Genomic DNA, 15,577 nt, shown 5'->3' with positions numbered 1-15,577 from the left:
TTTGCGGTACGCAGGCCTCTCACTGTTGTGGCCTCTCCCGTTGCGGAGCACAGGCTCCGGATGCGCAGGCTCAGCGGCCAGGGCTCACGGGCCCAGCCGCTCCGCGTCATGTGGGATCTTCCCGGACCAGGGCACGAACCCGTGTCCCCTGCATCGGCAGGCGGACTCTCAACCACTGCGCCACCAGGGAAGCCCCCCCCCCACCATGTATTTTAAGTGATTAGTGTACACTTTGGGAAACACCTATCTAGACATACCGCTCACAGTGACCATTCCTTTTTTTTAAACTGACCTGGGGTAGTTACTACCTTCTCTAGATATATCCACAGTTCATCTAGTCTTGAAATGAAACTGCTTTAGATCACTGTGTCTTTATACTGTTGTATCTTAGTCCTTACACTTGGGCACCCCTACTATTATATCTAAACTTGTCACTCTCTTTCCTGTCAAATAATTATAGTTATAGCAGCTTTTAGGTGTGCAATTTTCCTTCTGTAATAAGCAAGAATTTTAACACAAAACACATTATGAAGTTAGAGTAAGAAGTTTTCAACTCACCTTGGTGTACCTGATGTACATGAATGATTTTTAGTGTGAAATTTGAACATGACAAATATTTAATTGTATGAAGAAATTATCAAATTGAGATAACTTTATACACTGAATAGCTTCTGAATCCAGGAAGCAGAGTGTATATAAATCTAAGGCAGGTGCAGGAATGATTTGTTTAAATAGACTGTGCTTTCTAGTGATAGAGCACAAGGCAGTGAGCCAGTGCTGCCCTGGGCTTCAAATATTGATTATGTTGCCTAAAATTGTAAAAACTACTGATTCTTCATTTAATAATGATAAGAAATTGAAATTCCAAATTTATCCAAATGGACAAAATTTTATCATGTTGGCAAGTGTTTATATGATGTCCATTAAAATCCCTTTGGAATAAGGAGGTACAGTTTAATGTAAGTAGTCTCTCAACCATACAGGTGAGTTATATGTAATCCTGCATGAAACCATATTGAGTTATACAATTTTATGTAATCATATGAAAAACACTATATCCTAAACCAAGTCAGTTCAGACAAATATTATTTCCTTGGTTTTAATTCATAATCCATAGATACTTATTCTTTCCTTGTAAATGAAGGACTATAGTCAGGACTGTCACATAAATTTCTTATTCCCCAGAAATATTTTTAATCAGTCTAATCTTCCAAATTTGTATAAGGCAAGGTTATGACCAGAGACAAAAGGCTGGACACTAAGACCTGCTCTCATTTTCAAGCTACTTAAATCCCATTTGCAAGAAAGCAAATTTCAGGTCATTTAAAATAAAGTGATTATGGCTAATATATATACTTTCATGGTAATGTGCCCTTCAAAAAAAATTTGGTTGGAGGACAAATGATGCCAAACCAACTTTTAAACTCTTATGGATCTCACAGCCAAATCTCTCTTCCAGCCACATAATTATTGTTCTCGCAACAAACCAAATGATTCTGACCTGCCTCCAGAACCTTTCATCCTCCCTCCTTACATACTTTAATCCCTTTTAGTGTTTTCACAGGTTCTGCCCTTCCCTTTGGAAGACTGTGACACCTTCCTTGATTATCCCAAGCTATAATAATCTGTTTATTGTGTGCATTCTATATGTTCAGAGGGAATATAACACCATGATGGGAAGACCTGTGTCTTTGTTATTGTGTATTTCAGCCACACACATAGAAGCCTCAGTGCTGCGATACTCAGAGGGGACAGTGAGGATTAAGAATATTTACAGGTGTCCAAACTTTTTTTTTTTTTTTTGCGGTATGCGGGCCTCTCACTGTTGTGGCCTCTCCCGTTGCGGAGCACAGGGTCCGGACGCGCAGGCTCAGCGGCCATGGCTCACGGGCCCAGCCGCTCCGCGGCATGTGGGATCTTCCCGGACCGGGGCACGAACCCGTGTCCCCTGCGTTGGCAGGCGGACTCTCAACCACTGCGCCACTAGGGAAGCCCACTGAGCGCATTCTTAGTGGGAAGAGGTAGCTCTAAAATCAATATACAGTCAGCAAAATGTTTCATGGGTTTTCTTCATTATTAGTAAATGCCTTCTTCCTTCCTTTACAAATGAGAATGCCATGAGCAAAACTCCCACATTGTTCCTTAATTAGTTGGAAAGATTTCCAATTCGGCTATACTATATACTTTTGCTTCCCAGGAGCTGAATTTTACATACTCTGGTATGTTAAACTGGTAGTACTGCCAAACATTCTCAGGCCAGGGCAACCCTCAGACTGGGAATATCTGCGAGATTTTCTCATAGAAAAATAGCAGTGCCATGACCCTTGGGTTAGCTTCATGTGGCCACTTGAGCTGCTAACAAATTGGGCTCCTGGCAGAATAATACTTTACGTGATCAGCTGGGAAAAGTGTTAGTACATTAACTAAGTACTGTTATAGAGATAGGTACAGGTAAAGATAGGGAGCTTGAGGCTGTTAATTTAACCAAGGAGAAAAACAGAATTTTGCCTATTGTAAATCTCTTTTACTAATGATTTTCAATCTTTGTATTTAATATATCCCAGTGGTATCCCTTTCACTCGGTGATACTTTTCGTACCAAAGCTCAGTGGTATATGCTGAAATTTCCTGCGTCTTTGTTGTGGGTATTCATGGTTTCAGGACTGTATGAGTTGCTAAAGATTTGTCCTCACCAATCCTTCTTTAGTTCTTTGCTGTTTACATTTATCATTGACAGCACATCTGATACCTGTTTCTAATGGCTCTAAAGTAGAGTTGTATTTTCTACTATTTTCTTTTATTGGTTGATGTATGGATATAATTTTTTTAGAAATGTTTGAATTTTCATTTGAATGTCCTCCTTGAAGTTCTTTTTCAAGTGTTTTGCTGTATTGTATTTGTGTCCCTTATATGTCATAAGACATAAGTACACTATTAATCACTTTTACAGGGCAAAAGCTTGTCACCAGGGATCCACTAATCTGACAAAAACCCGCAATGGACAAGAATCACTGCATGTACTTGGATTTGTTTAGTTAGATCACTGGGATCCATTGGAAATGGGCCTTGAAGAATGTAGAGGAAATCAACAGGCAGAGATGATCACCACTGGAGAAATGTCCCAGAAAAGAGCCCTAATTGTGAGAAGATTCTTGGCTGACAGGAACAAAATGTGCAAAGGCCCAGAGGTGGCTATGTGTGGGGAATATTGAATTGTCTAGTTTGAATGAAGTGAAAACTACCTCGCTGGGCAAAGTGTGGAATTAGTTTAGGTTACGGTCCACCTAAGAATAGTTTTCAATGCTGGAGGGATGAGACTGTGCATTGGGAAAAGGATAACCCTTGCAAAATTTTAGCAATGGGAGGTAGTCATTGCAATTGTCTTTTAAGAAAGTAAATTACAGTCGTGCATGAAATATGGACCTAGATTGTAAGGGTCCAAAAGCAAATAGATCACTTCATAAATGCTTACTGATAGAATCATTAGCACAACTATATTAACAGAACAAGAATGCCAGCCTTTTAAGTAGATAGGGACACTCTGATCAATAAAACTGCCGGAAACAACAGTCTTCTATAAAGAAGTAGGATCCCAATAGTCTTTGGAGTTAAGGTGTCATGTGAGTTGAGTCTCAAGTAATCCACTTTTTATCCATGTGATGCATATTTATTGAATGCTTACTATGTGTCAGGCCTGGTACAGGATGCTGCGCATACAAAGTGAGCAAACAGATATGGTACCTTCTCTCATGATGATTCTTGTAGTACAGTAGGGGTGAGGGAGGGGCATGACACAGTAACAAGGTTCACAGAAAGCAATAAATTATAAAAATTTTAAAGTGCTAAGAAGGGAAATGTGAAGGTCTGCTAAGAGATTTTTAGTCTCTGACTTGCTTCATATGGGATGTAGTGGGAGTGGGAGAGAAGAAAAATTAATATTTAGGAAGAGACCTGAAGAATGAATAGAGGTAAGATAGTGAAGTAAACAGCATGGGAAAAAGCACTGAGTGTGAAAAAGCTTGCCGTGATTCAGGAACAGACAAAAGGAAAGTGTGACTAGAGCACAGAGATAAGTGAAATGGCTCTGGATGAGACGAGAGACTGACATGGGTCAGGGTGGATGGCACCTCACAGGCCTACTTAGCCATGTTGTATTTTAGCCTAAATGCTATGAGAGTCTAGTAAGAATTTGAAGCCAAAGAGTGGTACAATTAGATTAGATTTTTTTTAAAAGAGTGTTCAGTCAACAGTGTGCCTAATAGATTAAAGTATAGCAGAAATAGCCTAGAGCTCTTTGTCATTACGTAAAGGGGCCAGGGCTAGGATTGATGGAAATATTAAATTGGGTGGAAATATTAAGCAGGCCATTCCACATTGAATAAATAGTACTCAGGGCAAATGCTGAGCTGCTATAAGAAGAATATCCAACAAGTCAGTGCCCTAAAGAACTGTATAATTTTGCTAATGAACTCTGCGTGATGAGAGGCCAGGTCAGTGGGATGACACTGCTCCAGGTGGTCATTTACAGAACAGATTCTTCCAAGTTGTTCCTCTACTATCACCTGGAACCGTATTTTCCAATATTTTATATGAATTATCATTACCTGGAGAGCCTGTTGAACAGATTTGTGGACCCCACTTCCAGAGTTTCTGATTCATTAGGCCTAGGGTAGGGCCTGAGAATTTTTATTTCCAACAATATCTCAGGTGCTGCTACTGGTCCAGAGACCACCTTTTGAGAACCACTTCCCTAGGGTATTGTTCTTGTCTGCACGTTTGAAGCTATGCTTCGGACATGTCTGCCTTCTAGCTCATGATGAGAGGAAGGAGAGAGATACACATCACTTCTACTCACATTCCGTTGATGAGAACTTATACCTGTTGATACTCAAGGAGGCTGAGAAATTTAGTCTAGCTGGGCAAATTTGTGACCAACTAGCAACTCTATACAATATAGAAGAGACAGAGAATGGATTTGGTGTAAAACCGGTGGCCTCTGCCACAGATACTAGAGCGAAAATGAGTCAGGAAAATGCTTGGGATTTTCTAGGAAGCATACATTTTGGACGGGTTATAGCATACTTGAAAAACAATAGTAGATACAAGGCCTAAAGCCATTTGTACCGGTTTGGTAAGTAATGGAGAGCCATTGAGATTTTGAATATATCCTGACTCTGTAAGAAGAAAGATGATAGAGAATGGGGAGATATATGGAACAAGAGATGATAGAATAAAATGGAAGAAAGAATTTATGTCTTCCATTAAGCCATCTGTTAGTAAAATTGAAATGGGTTATCTAGAATGCTTCTAATGCACTGTGTCTTATCTACCAGGGGTAATGAAGTGTCCTTAAATAAAACATTAGTGAGATGTATATTCTTTATTAAAAAAGATATTACTGTTTAAAAAATCTATTATATCAAAATCTTAGGTACCAATAATTTTATCTTCCCTTGCTTTTCAGTTGTGATCTGATCATACTGAATCACCACTGTGGATTTTTTTCTGTCATTTTCAATGAAAAACAATTCATATAAAACAGAATTACACCAGATGTGTCATAAAATAGCATTCACTATTCACTATCTGAAGTAGGATTTTTTTTTCTGAAGATTATATGAAATGAACTAAGAACTCATGAATTTAGAACTGAGTATACTGATAGTCTGAACTTGAAATACAAATTTAGAACTTTGATATACAAATGAAGCAGGTATAAACCTCTTTGATGCAAAATATTTTCAACTTTTTTTGGACTATAGCAGTATTTTACTTAAACAATATTTTACTTAAATGCAATATTTAACAATAACAAAATACAATATGATTATTGTGTTTATTATTATCCTATTGTTAACAATAACACAATAACACAAACGTAATTACAGTGTACCTTCTTTTATCAATTGAATATATAATGATAGGATAATGCCCATTATCAGGTGATAATATGACATAATGTAATTCAGATGATAGTATAAGATAGATGATTATATTCCACATTCGCTACTTAAGCTTTGCCAAGTGAAATTATCTTAGAATAGTATACTCATTTTAAAAGATTTCTTGCTGTCCTCCTACTTTCACCAAGTTATTATTAAAATTAATGAAGTAAAATTTTGAAAGTTATTTAAGCAGTTGGGGAAAAGCCACTATTGAAATACCTAGCATTAGCATATTTAATGAAAAGTGATCTTCAACTTTAGTATTGTAGTTTTATTAAGTCACAATTAGAGAGAGTCCAAGATGCCTAATAAATGATGAAAATAGATTATTTCAACTTTTTCCCCAACGAGAACATAAAATACTGAGTTTCATTTTAATGTTATGATTTCTTCTTTTATTTCCTGGTAGTGGGCTGATCATTAGAGCACCAAATTATTTTTCAGTTATTAACAGAAATATCTCACTTACTTGGAGCTCAAGTTGCTAGTAATCATGACTTCCTGTATTAAGCTCCACACCTGAATTTAGTGGAAAAGCAACACCTTAGCAGTAGATGCAGAGCTGCTAAAGGTAGGTGCATAGAGAGGAATGGGGAAAAGAATCTATAAGCAAGAGCAGGAACAGGAAAATGATAAAAACCATGTTCAGCAACTAAGCCAGCCCTGTGGCACAATGCAGTGTAAGACCGCACCTTGCCTCTCTGTGAGGGTAGCTTTCAACTGGTTTAGATCAGGCTCTGGCTGGAGGACTCCCATCCTGCATCTGGGCTCCACCAAATTTTGATCAATTTATAAAATGTGTATTACAAAGAGAGTTCCCTCTGTTTGGCTGGCATCTGGCAGGCAGATTGTAAAGCTCAGCTGGTCCTACAGACATGAGAATTTGGGGTCATAGGTGCTATTAGAGGTGAGGAAGTTCCAAATCACGCAATGGCAGTGCCCAGAAAATAAGGCACAGTTTATGCTGCTCCCAATAGCCGTGAACATCCTCAGACAGCCACATGGGGCACAAGGGGAAGAAGGTAATTGTGGAATTTTGTTTTCCAGTTTGCCCAGCCTTACTTTTTATTTTTAATTGTATTTGCCATTTAATTCCTCCAGATTTTTCAGCCAAAATCTTTAGTACTTAAAAACAAACCGGGGACTTCCCTGGTGGTGCAGTGGTTAAGAATCCTCCTGCCAGTGCAGGGGACACGGGTTCGAGCCCTGGTCCAGGAAGATCCCACATGCCGCAGAGCAACTAAGCCCGTGTGCCACAACTACTGAGCCTGTGCTCTAGAGCCTGTGAGCCACAACCACTGAGCCTGCATGCCTAGGGCCCATGCTCCGCAACAAGAGAAGCCACTGCAATGAGAAGCCCGCGCACCACAACGAAGAGTAGCCCCCGCTCGACACAACTAGAGAAAGCCCACACACAGCAATGAAGACCCAACGCAGCCAAAAATAAATAAATACATTAAAAAAAAAACCCAAATCAGAAATTCTACAAACAAACAAACAGAAAAACACCTGAAGACACTTTTTTAAAGGTGGCAAACATTACTTAAAATGTCAGGAAAATTTACAGTTGATATGAAGAATGATTATTCTGAAAAATGTTTAAATGTTTTTAAAGGGTAAAGGGGTAAAAGGCTTAATTGTCTGGAAGTTTTCTTTATTGGAACATTGTTCCCTGATTGAATGACTCATTCTTCCCATCTTCTTGGCAATAATATTATAGCGTTCTAGTCATACAAGCTCCAGGAAGCTGTATGTTGGAGAAATCACAAAATTTAAGAAATTAGATTTACAAATCAATTCTCTCTTCTTTTTAGAAATGAGTCAGATGACTAGATTCCAAACTTTAAAACATTAATAAAGTATTTATGCAGTCACAGTGATAATCCCTTCTATTAGCAATATGAAAAATCTAGCATAAAGAATGCTATATCACCATATTTTATAAACATATTATAAAATAGCATGCCCTTTTCATCTCGGATTTAGATATTAATAGCTGGAAGCTGAATCTACACAATTCTAAAGAATCATAAAAAGAAAATAGTATTCAGAGAATGAGTGTGCAATGGGGCTCATCAGTGTTACAACATATCTATAAGGAGTTTTAAAAAATTAATAAACCGAAACCTTAATTAAATAGAGTTGGGAGACCAGAGGTGTTATCTCTGACACCCCACAGCAGTAACAGAGTCCAACAGGAAGAAGAAAGACTACTCTTCTTTCCTGGGAAGGTCTCAGCCATGAAAAGCATGGACTTTTTGTTTAGCCCTCACGACTTCCTCTTCCCCTCTATAAAAGCCTTCTCCTCCCCTTGCTGTGCAGGGGCTTGCACGTGGCTCGCCCTGGTTGCAGACCCCAAATTGCAATTCTCTGCTGATCCTGAATATACCCATCTTTCCTGGAGAAATACCTGGCAGTCTATTTATTTCTGATAAACAGGACATATCTGCATTTTTAAATCGCTAGATTATCATCCAGATCGTTAATACTATCTAGACAACATTAACATAAACATTTTCTTAGCTTAAAAGCTGTTTAGTAAAGTTCTTTGGTTTTAACTGGAAAGAAGGAAGATTTTCCTATTTAGATATCTTTATTATGATTTTACTCTCAATCAGTTCACATTTTAGAGATAAGGTTGAGATCCAGAGAGGTTAAATTACATTTCACATTCACACATCTAACTAGCAGAGTGGCAAATGGACAAAACATCATTCTTATTTTTCAATCCACTGTGCTTTGGAGGGGTGCATAGGTAACTAAAGAGGATAAAATTTTCAGAAGTACTTTGCAGGACAGCCTTTGCGCTTTTCTTTCAACCTCCAAAAACAGACCATAACATCCAAAGACGACCATACTGTGAGCTGAAATTACTATTCTAAGATTGTAGCATTTATATAAACAATTTTTTTGAAAAAGGCAGAGATGCTTAGGTCAAACATTTGATAAGCAGATTAATTACATTCTTCCTTGGTTGAGCCCTTGTGTTTGGTGAACTAGTGTGTAAGTGGGCATTGTATCAAGATATAAATAACTTTTCACTTAAAAAAATTATTTTGCCAGTGCAGTCAGCTTTATAAACAGTGAATTTACACTTTAGAAAATCGATTTTGTGGTTTTTATTGACGATAAAATAGTATCCCACAGATTTCATATGTTCCAAAGTTTTTCTTTGGCCCAATTTGATGTAATATACACATTCAGATGCCTATGAGGGTTATTAATATCTTATTACATTTGTCAATAAAATTTATACACAAACCTTGCATTTATCTAAAAGAAGACGTACTTGGCGTTACAAGCAGCTTTACAAAAACCCTAAGTGCCATATAGAGATTAAAAAGAGAAACAGTGCATGCTGTGGCTGTTAAGCATTTATCATTAGAATCTCCCAACAAACCTGTAGAGGAGTTACTTTTTTAATGGTTGGAGAAACGGTGGTAGAAATGGATAACAAAACTTATCTCAGGACACAGAGCATTTCACTGTTTTAGAATATAAATTAATGTCAGTTCCACGGGTTTTGCTAGCAACTTAGTACATGATTCTCAGATATTGTATAAGCTGATTTTTTTTCTGGCTAAGTCTATGGAAATATTACTGTAGTTAGTATTTTATTATTTTATATTTTACTATTAAAGTGTTGCTAAAATATTAAGTATTTTGACATTAGCTGGAAATAATCCATTATTTTAAATGAGTGAAAATTAATAGTTTTTTTTTTAATTTCCTCATGGAATTTGAAACTTAGTTGTAGATTTTGAAATTATGTACTCATGTTTTAAAATAATAATGGTTTGTTTTTCCAGGAAAATTAGTCCAAAATTTTACAATCATTTAAAAGAAGACATAGTGGCATTAGACATACAAAAGGTATAACGGCATAGTAATCTGTAACAAATTACTAGAATTTTTGAGTGATAATGTTGGCCCTGACATTTCCACAGTGATAGAAAGGCCACCCTATGATCTATTGTTTCTATAGAAATTTATCTGAAATTCTTACATTATAGATTAGATTTCTGTGAGTTCTAAAATTTTCTCTTAAGATTTTTCAGAAAAAAATATTAAATTATCTTCAAAGGTATCAAGTTTTATGAGGAATGTACCTTATTAATAAGCTATCTTATTTTTTGCATCTTGATAATCCTACACTTGTTAAGATTCTTATATAAACTAATTTTAAGAAATTGTGTAAGGAATCTCACTTTGTTCCCTTGGAAAGAGCTTTGCAACATCATAACAACTCTTTCCTAAAGGAAACACTGTATGATTCAGTGTAGCTGAAGATAACTGCTAATAATTATTGTGCTCACAGCACACTTAATCTTGACTGTGCCATTTTCTCTAGAAAAGAAGTAACATTTAATAGTTTCTAGTTTTACAAAGAGTAAGGAAATTAACCTCAATTTGAACAAGCAAAAGGATGTCTTAATCTCTTAATCCCAGAAATCTTCCAGTGTTTTTTGTTTTTTGGTTTTTTTTTTGCGGTACGCGGGCCTCTCACTGTTGTGGCCTCTCCCGTTGCGGAGCACAGGCTCTGGACGCGCAGGCTCAGCGGCCATGGCTCACGGGCCCAGCCTCTCCGTGGCATGTGGGATCTTCCCAGACCGGGGCACAAACCCGTGTCCCCTGCGTCGGCAGTCGGACTCTCAACCACTGCGCCACCAGGGAAGCCCTGTGTTGTAAATAACAAAAAGATTTCCTTACGATCATCTGACTCCAAAATATAATATTAATATATCTGTAGTATGTAAAAGGAGGTACCGGTCTTGCAAGGCCACACGATGTACAAGGAACTCATAAGTGTCTTACCAGGTATTAGAGCCATGAAATATTACACTCTTTAGTTTTTCCTTTTGTGTGTGTGGTAAAACATACATAACATGAAGTTGACCATTTTAACCATATTTTTCTATTCACGTGTTATAAACATATTTAATAATCCAGGACTCAGCAATTTAGAAAGTTAATGTCTTCATAATATCACCCCCAATGTAACTTAATTTCTTCCAGAATGTCTTCTTGGCATGCCCTAGATGTCCATAATATATGCAGAAAATAATGAATTCATACACCTCAACTTGTTTGAGTTCTTTTTCACTTGATAATATATCTATATATATTTCCATATATGTCCTTTTAAAATTTTTTGATTTTATTTTTTCTTTTTTTAATACTTTACTTTTTGATTTTTTAAATTTACGGAGTAATAGTCAGCAATAAAAAGAAATAGACTATTGATTCATGCAATAACGTGTGAATCTCAAAGACATTATGCTGAGTAAAAGAGCCAGACTTAAAATTTTTTATTCCATCGTCATAACAATTAACATGAGATCTACCCTCTTCACAAATGTTTAAGTATACAAAATATTGCTGACTGTAGATACAGTGTTGTACAGCAGATCTCTAGAGTTTATTCATCTAGTTTAACTGAAACTTTATACCTATTGATTAGTAACTTCCCTTTTCCTCCTCCCTTCAGCCCCTGGAAACCACCTTTCTTTTCTCTGATTCTGTGAATTTGATTATTTTATATGCTTCATAAAACTGGAATCATGGAGTTTTTGTCTTTCTGTGACTAGCTTGTTTAACTTAGCATTATGTCTTAAAGATTCATCCATGTTCTAGCATATTGCAGAATTTCCTTCTTTTTTAAGGCTGAATAGTGTTCCATTGTATGTATATACCACATTTTTATATCCATCCATCTGTTGAGGGACATTCATGCTGTTTCCATCTCTTGGCTATTGTGAATAGTGATACAATAATATAGAAGAGCTAATATCTCTTCCAAATCTTGATTTCAGTCCTTTCAGATAAATACCCAGAAGTGGGATTGCTGGATCATATGGTAGTTTTAACTTTTAAATTTTTGAAGAACTTCCATATTGTTTTCCATAGGGGCTGCACCATTTTGAATTAACACCAACAGGATGCAAGTGTTCTAATTTATCCACTCTTTTGGTTTTTGTTTTGCTTTGTTTTTGATAATAGCCATCCTAACAGGTGTGAGGTGCTATCTCATTGAGATTTTGATTTGCATTTCCCTGGTGATTAGTGACTTCAAACATTATCTCATATACCTCTTGGCCATTTGTATTTCTTCTTTGGAGAATTGTCTATTCAAGCCCTTAGCCCATTTTCAACTGAATTATTAGGTTTTTTATTTGGTTTGTGTGTGTGTGTGGCGGGGTGGGGGGTGGTTGTTGTTTTGTTTTGTTTACTATTGAGTTGTAGGAGTCCCTTGTAAATCTACCTCACTCCTTTTTTTATTAGTCGTGGTATGCAACCATCGCCACTGTACATTTCCAGGAAGTTTTAATCATCCCAAACAGAAGCTCTATACCCATTAAACAATAACTCCCATCCTTCCTTTTTATTTTTACTATTAACTTTTAGATTCAGTTATACTTCTGCTTGCTATCAAGTAGTAGTTGAATAAATTAGTAGATATATCAATTAAAAACTGGAACCTAAGATTGTGTTTTATAGTGCCTTAAGGTGCTACCCAAGATCCTTGTTATGCTTTGCAGGGCAATATTTGTTAGTCTAAGCTTTCTTCATAGATCTTATATAGATTTATGGTAATCATGATTTTTTTATTTTATTTCCTTGAGAAGGCAAGTAAAAATATAGGGACTTTTTCTAAGATACTCATGGCAACAAAGAAATACCATGTTACTGTGGGTTAATTATAAAGATAAAAGTCTATTTATTTTTGTTATAATATAATTTTAGACTTTATCCAGGAGATTCCGTTTCATTTCTAACCAAAATGTAAGGCTATTTTGATTAATCCATCTTTGACTATTGTCTCATAGGTTGTTTGAAATTATAAGTATGAAACAAAATCTCATTTTTATCTATTTTGGACTGTTATTTGTTGGCAATTTGTCATCACTGCTTATGTTAAAGAATGAGTTCACTTAAGATATAGAAGCCATAGTTAAGAGACATCTCTAAATTTAACTTGATTTCAAATAATTAATCAAAATTATACATAAAATATTAATGTTTCAAATTTAACTAGAGTTAGGGCTTCTTTCCTCTCAGTCTATTTATGCCATCACAGTATTTTTTTACTGTATTGAACATTCCAGAAAGAGTGATTTTAAATTCTGTTTAATTCCTGGAACACCAAATAAATATGGCATTGGTGCACAGTTACAGCTTAGTCTATTTCTCAAATAAAATGAATAAAAATTAATCAGATATCTACATAATTTGCCTTTGGCCACTGAGATTATCAGTTTAAAGTCTCTTTTCTATCTTAACTCTAGTCAAGATTGATTTATTCCTTTTCCAATGAGACTTGCTTAGAGACTAAAGCCAACTCTTGCCTATTATCATTCTTATTGTTGAAATCTTTCCCTCTTATTTCATAGGGATGAATTATTTTTAACTTACAATTTAACAACAAAAATATGAAGGAAAGAGATACACATTTTACTGGTATAATAAAGATTTTATTCTTAAAAAATAACTTTAAAGTATTAACCCAGAAGCTACTAGCTAGTAACGTTTCTAAATTGGTTCAATAAATGATTAACTTGTATTTGGAAAATATTCAGATAATAAAATAAACATGTTGTATGTGGCTTCAAACACACAAAAATAAAATCATTATAATGTTTTACTTTCAGAAAAAAAGTGTATGTCTCAGATACACAGTTTAGAGACTGTGTTAGTAAATATTTTCCTAAGTAATGTGCAGATTAAGAGGACCATTTCATAGAAAAGTGTACATCATAGAAAAAAAACAAATGCTAGTGATCCAACATTGTAACATTAATCAGTGAATGGTTGGATGGATGGATGGACAGACACCAGTTACTTATAGAGCTCCACATGGAGAGAAGAGTAATTACACTCACAGTGAGGGCTGGAGAACATGTTCTGATGTTACCTGGCTCCAGCCTCATCTTCAAGCTCAGGAGGAAACACAAGCTGTTGCACCAAGAAGGAACAATTCTCTACTTCAAGGAACATTTTCTAAATGTCTCTTTATCTGGTGTTGTTAATGAAGTTGGTGTTCTAGTTTATTAATTATTGTAGTTAACAGGGTTATCTTAGTCTGTTTGGGCTGTTATTAAAAATAATACCATAATGGGGTGGCTTATAAGAAACAGAAATTTACTCCTCATTGCTCTCGAAGTTGGGAAGTTCAAGATCAAGGCACAGGCAGGTTTAATGTTGTATGTGGTCTGCTTTCTGGTTCATAGATGGTACCTTCTTAGCTGTAATCTCACATGGCGAAAGGGGCAGTGGAGCTTTCTTGGGCCATACAAGGGCATTAACCCCATTCATTCATAAGGACTCCATCCTCCCAAAGGCCCCACCTCCTAATCACCTTGGGGGGTTAGGTTTCAACATGAATTCTAAGGGGACACAAATATTCAAACCATAGCTAAATCTGACCCAAGAATTAATCTTTTTCAAAGTACCGAAGAATAATAAAACATTCTGAATAGTATGGTGGCCATGGAGATAACAAAACGGCACTACATTAAGAATTCAGAAACCTGGTTTTATTCCTGACATTTACTGAGTAGTTGTGAAACTTGTATAAATGAATTTGCCATTCTAAGCCTCTTTTCTTCATCTGTGAAATGAGAGGATTGAAAACTATTATCTCTGTGATGCCCTGAGATCTGAGTGTCTCCCTTTGGACTAAGTATATGTTAATTTCCCTTGGATGATCCAAAAGACACTTTAATTGCCTGTTGGGTCACCCTTATAAACATAATTCATTAACGTATTGTACTGGTTGGGGATTAGGGTAAGGAAATCCTCTTTCTTAAAATTATATGACTCATATATATTCTATGTAAATGACTTTCAGGGCTTATGCTAACAATTATTTTTAATATTGAATACTGTGTTTCTATATAGTGCTCTTGAGAGATTTTCTTCCACTAGTTTTGGGTTTGTAGCTGCAACCTAGTTTGTTATGGCATTACTCATTTATAGTAACACCCAATCACACAGCTACCTGACTTCCAACTATCTTAAGTAGGTCATTCACAAAGCCAAAAAATAATTAAGCTAAAACACTCCTGAGTCTTAGGGAAATAGGTGTCAACATATAGGTATAAGAAGTGTTTGCATAACTGAATCACAGTGCTGTATACCTGAAACTAACATGATATTGTAAATCAACTATACTTCAAATAAAGAAATAAATTTTTTTTTTTTTTTAGAAAGGAGTGTTTTCATTTCTTGCCTTCTCAAATACTTAATACCTTTTTAGCTGGTTTTACCAAAAGCCTTTGTTTCTAGTTTAGTTTGAGCAGGCAGTCTGACAAGTAAGGGCTTAAAGGTCAGGTTGCAGGTGATCATGTGCAAAACAGACCCCTAACTATTTGGCAAGTTATCATTTAAAATATATTAGATCACAGAGAAAGGAGCTAGAAAAACAGCAACAGCAGTAGGCAAGGACAATTTAGTGGAAAGCCAACAGTACCACATAATGAGCCTCTGAAATGAGAAATGAAGCAGAAGCCCAGGGAAAAAGCAATCCAGAAATATGGAAAAATCCTGGCAGTAACTACTGTACTATGTATAGTATAGGAAGTGTTATTTATTCATAATGATTACCAAGGGTCATCAAGAACAATTTAAATTATG

The 15,577-nt window shown here is 36.0% G+C and overlaps 1 protein-coding gene across 1 annotated transcript in view; it reads left to right on the top strand.

The window, feature by feature from the left end:
- Positions 1-15,577, top strand: part of HCN1 (hyperpolarization activated cyclic nucleotide gated potassium channel 1) — a 124,735-nt gene that overhangs the window by 17,385 nt on the left and 91,773 nt on the right. The gene's annotated exons all lie outside the window — the stretch shown is intronic.

Source organism: Delphinapterus leucas, chromosome 3, assembly GCF_059928025.1.
Source record: "Delphinapterus leucas isolate spDelLeu-1000000601 "Yukka" chromosome 3, BTC_Dleu_Yukka2, whole genome shotgun sequence".
In the NCBI taxonomy this organism is placed as follows: Eukaryota; Metazoa; Chordata; class Mammalia; order Artiodactyla; family Monodontidae; genus Delphinapterus; species Delphinapterus leucas.
Note: the sequence above shows the minus strand (reverse complement) of the source record. Positions and strands in the feature narration are given on the sequence as shown.